General features: G+C 42.3%; 1 pseudogene; it reads left to right on the top strand.

Annotated features, from left to right (window-relative positions):
* The first annotated feature begins 3,051 nt into the window (after positions 1-3,051).
* LOC102877188 lies at positions 3,052-4,762 on the top strand (annotated as a pseudogene).
* The last annotated feature ends 434 nt before the right edge of the window (positions 4,763-5,196 follow it).

Genomic DNA, 5,196 nt, shown 5'->3' with positions numbered 1-5,196 from the left:
ATTAGACAAGTTTCAGTTATGGTCTTTTAGAAGAACAAGAAGATAAAAAAAGCACAACAAAAGTGAAGAAAAGTTGAGAATTATGTGCAAGAATGTAAAAGGGAGTAACATAGTTGATTAAAATTTTAGAACTAGAGCAGATCAAAAAGTAAAAGCAAAGGAAAAACATTTTGAAGTTTGTAACCTTTGTACCCTCAGGAGATATAATAGTGTAGTGGTAAGAAACTGCACTTCTAATTGAAAGGCAGGCAGTTCAAATCCACCAGCTCCTCCACAAGAGAAAGATGAACATTATTCTTCCATATAATGCCTGTGAAAGCCCTCTGGAGGGTCACCTATTAGTTGGCTCCAACTTGAAAGTAAGTAACAAGAATTAAAAAAATCATGGAAAATGAGAAAATAAGCATTCAGAAGCTCAATGAAATCAATTTGGATATAATGCAAAAGAAATCACCAATGCAAACAATAATCAAATTTCTCCATACAAAGGAATGTTTTGGTTGCTGTTATGTGCTATCAAATTGCTTGTGACTCATAGTAACCTCTGTCCAACAGCTCTGAACCATTCTCTATGCTGTGCCAATCTTATTGGCTCTGACACACCTATCACCATGACCACAGTCACTGAATCAATCCATCTCATCAAGGGTCATCTTCTCTTGCACTGTCTCTCAACCCTACCAAGCATGATGTCTCTCTCCAAGGACTGGTCCTCCTTGTAACATGACCAAAGCATGTCAGATAAAGCTTCAGAACCTTTGCCTTTAAGAAGCAGCATGGTTTCATCCTCAATAGGATGAAACTGTTTGTTCTTCTAGCAATCCATGGTACACTCAGTACTCTTCTCCAGCACCACAGCTCAAAGGCATCAATTCTTCTAGCATTTCTAGTCTTTGTCCAACTTTCTGAAGCATAACACATAATTGGGAAGACCATGGCCTGGATCAGGTGCACTTGAGTCTCCAGAATGACGGTTGTTCCTCTTCAGTGCTCTGGAGAGATCCCTGAGAGCAGACTTTACCAGTGCAATTTGTCTTTTGATTTCCTGACTACTGGTGCCAAGAATGCTGATTGTTAACAGTCTCAACCTCTTCACCATTTATCATGATGCTGCTAATCAGGCCAGTGGTGAAACTCTCTGTGTATTTGATGTTGAGCTTCAATCATATTGAAGGCTGCAGTCCTTGACCTTCTGCAATAAGTGTTTCAGGTTTTCCTCAGTTTCAGCAAGTAGGGTTGCATCATCTGCATAAAACAGATTGTTGTATCTTCATCAAGATTATCCTGATGCCACTTTCCTCCTCACAGAAGCCAGCCTCCCAGATGATCTGTATTGCATATAGACTGAAAAGGTATAGAGATAGATAGGAAACATCCCTGGCATATACATTCCCTGATTTAGAGCCATGCAGTGTTTCTTTGCTCTGTTTTGATGACTGGCGCCTGGTCCAAGTTTGAGTTTCACATAACCACAATCCAGTGTTTTGGGATTCACATTCTTCTCAGAGTTAGCCAAATTTGTTGTGATCCACACAGTCAAATGTCTTCGCATAGTCAGTGAAAACAAATAGACTTTCTTCTAATACTCTGCTTTCAGCCAAAATCCATCTAACACTAGCTATTGTATTCCTAGTACCACAACTGCTTCTATACCCAGCCTGCAGATCTGTCAGTTATCTGTTGATATTCTAGTCATTTTTGGATAATTTTCAACAGAATCTTGCTTGCATATGATATTAATGATATTGTTTGATAATTCACTCACGGTGGTGGGCACTTTTCTTTGGAATGGGAACAAAATATGGATCTCTTTCAGTCAATTAGCCAGGTGGTTGTCCTCCAGATTCTTGGCTTATCTTTGTGTTACATACAGGAAAGCATCTGTTTGTTGAAGCATGTCAACTGGTTGCAGTCAATTCCTAGGCCCTGACTGAAATTATTCCTTCATCACCACAGGTTCTTGCTCATATTTTGTTTCATTAAATTCTTCTGTAAGCCAATTCCTTTTGGTACAGTGACTCTGTATCCTCCTTCCATCATCTTTTAATGTTTTCTGGATCATTTATTCTGCCCAAAGTATCCTTAAGTATTTTAGCTTGGAGGTTGAATTTGTTCTTCTGTTTCTGCAACTTCAAAAATGCTGAGCGAGTTTGGCCCTTTTGATTTTTTGACTCCAGCTTGTTGTACATTTCATCACAACATTTTAATAGCAATAACAACTTTTTGGTAGAAACTTTGCAGGCAAGAAGTAAATGAACTTTGTTGTTGTTCTTGTTATGTGCCATCGAGTCATTTGCCACTCATAGTGACCCTATGTACAACAGCCCTAAACCCTGCTCTATCCTGTGCCAATCTCATTGCTTCTGACATACCCATCCTGATTACACCAGTCACTGAATCAATCCACCTCATAGAGTGTCTTCCCCTCCTGTGCTGTCCCTCCACTCTGCCCAGCATGATATCCCTCTCTAAAGACCTGTCTCTCCTTACAACATGTCCAAAGTATGTCAGGCGAAGACCCAGAATCCTTGCCTCCAAGGAGCAGCCTGGTTTAACCCTCTCTAGGATGAATCTGTTTGTTTTCTTGGCAGTCCATGGTACATTCAATACTCTTCTCCAGCACCACAGCTCAAAGGCATCAATTCTCCTTCTATCCTCCCTAGTCATTGTCCAACTCTCTGATGCATAACAAGTGATTGCAAAAACCATGGCCTGTATCAGGCGCACCTTAGTCTCCGGAGAGACACCGTTGCTCTTGAGTACTTTAGAGAGGTCCCTAACGGCAGACTTTCTTGCATTTATAAAAACCTGGAAGAGTAGCTGCGGGACTGTGGATACCAGCGTGGCGAGGGAAATGTGGACAAGCATTGTGTGGTCTCCTTCCACCACAGTCGCCTGTTCATGCCCCCCCACAGCCGCCCCTGGCCACAGGGCTTTTGCAGGTGTGGCCGCTGCAGGCAGCGCGCGCCCAGGCTGCATCCACCCGCCGCAGCACTCCTGTACCATGTGCCCCCCACCCCCACCCCATCCGCTCAGAGCCGCCATCCAGCCATGGATCCTGGAGCCCCTCGCCGCCACTCCAACCACCAGCGTGGCTACCTGGTGATGCGGAACCCCCACCTCAACAAGGACTTAGCTTTTACCTTGGAAGAGAGACAACAATTGAACATTCATGGATTGCTGCCACCAGCCTTCAACGATCAGGATGTCCAAGTCCTTCGAGTAATAAAGAATTTCGAGCGGTTGAACTCTGACTTTGACAGATATCTTCTCTTAATGGATCTCCAAGACAGAAATGAGAAGCTCTTCTATAGAGTACTGATGTCTGACATTGAGAAATTCATGCCAATTGTTTATACTCCAACAGTAGGTCTGGCTTGTCAACAATATAGTTTAGCATTTCGGAAACCAAGAGGTCTCATTATAAGCATCCATGATAAAGGGCACGTTGCTTCACTTATTAATGCTTGGCCGGAAGACGTTATCAAAGCTGTCGTGGTGACTGATGGAGAGCGTATTCTGGGCTTGGGTGACCTTGGCTGCAACGGGATGGGCATCCCTGTGGGAAAGCTGGCTTTGTACACCGCTTGTGGGGGGATGTACCCCCAAGAGTGTCTGCCTGTCACTCTCGATGTGGGAACAGAGAATGAGGAGTTACTTAAGGACCCATTCTACATCGGACTACGGCAGAGGAGAGTGAGAGGTCATGAATATGATGATTTTCTGGATGAATTTATGGAGGCAGTGTCTTCTAAGTATGGGATGAATTGCCTTATTCAGTTTGAAGATTTTGCAAATATGAATGCGTTTCGTCTCCTGAAAAAATATCGAAACAAGTATTGTACATTCAATGATGATATTCAAGGAACGGCCTCAGTCACTGTTGCAGGGCTTCTTGCCGCTCTTCGGATAACCAAGAACAAATTGTCTGATCAGACAATATTGTTCCAGGGAGCTGGAGAGGCTGCTTTAGGAATTGCTCAACTGATTGTTATGGCCATGGAGAAAGAAGGTTTGCCGAAAGAGAAAGTCATCAAAAAGATATGGCTGGTTGACTCAAAAGGATTAATAGTCAAGGGACGTGCTTCCTTAATGGAGGAGAAAGAAGAATTTGCCCATGAACATGAAGAACCTGGAAGCCATTGTTAAAAAAATAAAACCAACTGCTCTCATAGGAGTGGCTGCAATTGGTGGTGCGTTCACAGAGCAAATTCTCAAAGATATGGCTGACTTTAATAAGCGGCCTATTATTTTTGCTTTGAGTAATCCACCTAGCAAAGCAGAATGTTCTGCAGAGCAGTGCTATAAACTAACTAAGGGGCGTGCAGTTTTTGCCAGTGGCAGTCCTTTTGACCCAGTCACTCTTCCAAATGGACGAACCCTGTATCCAGGCCAAGGAAACAACACCTATGTGTTTCCTGGAGTGGTTCTGGGCGTTGTTGCCTGTGGATTGAGACATATCACGGACACCGTCTTTCTCACCACTGCTAAGGTTATAGCTCAGCAAGTGTCAGATAAACACTTGGAAGAAGGCTGGCTTTATCCTCCTTTGAACACTATTAGAGAGGTTTCTCTGAAAATTGCAGAAAAGATTGTGAAAGATGCGTATCAGGAGAAGACAGCCACAGTATATCCTGAGCCTGAAAACAAGGAGGCCTTTGTTTTCTCCCAAATGTACAACACTGAGTAAGAGCAGATTTTACCTGACTGCTATTCTTGGCCCAAAGAGGCCCAGAAAATACAAACTAAGGTTGACCAATAGAATAATAGCTGACATTTATAAATACATTAATGAGATCTTAAAAGTCTTTCCTAATTTTTTAAGGTGGGACCTTTTATATTGATTCCTACAATGCTTAGATTAAGATCATTTTAATACCCTAATCATTTATAGAAAAAGAATATAAATTATAATAGACACTACACCAGATAATTAAAAAACAAAACAAAATTTAAAACCTGGAAGAATAAAGTACCAACTAAGAATGATATATTCAGTACAGAGTGAGTGTAACATCCTGGGGGAGGTTGTTCTCTAGCTATTCTGTGCATCAGCACCAACAAGAACAATTACAAACTTTAGAAGAGGCAGAAGTGGGCAAGAGAGATTCCTTCCAGTCTATCTGAGAATGCAGAGGGTATCGGCATAGAGGAATGAGTCCTTTTCCCTTTTGTCTCCCTCTAGAAAGAGAAAGT

This window comes from Elephantulus edwardii, unplaced genomic scaffold (assembly GCF_000299155.1).
Source record: "Elephantulus edwardii isolate Elephantulus edwardi_28Jun2011 unplaced genomic scaffold, EleEdw1.0 scaffold00173, whole genome shotgun sequence".
Taxonomy (NCBI): domain Eukaryota; kingdom Metazoa; phylum Chordata; class Mammalia; order Macroscelidea; family Macroscelididae; genus Elephantulus; species Elephantulus edwardii.
The sequence above is the reverse complement of the archived record's forward strand: the minus strand, read 5'-3'. Positions and strand labels throughout refer to the sequence as shown.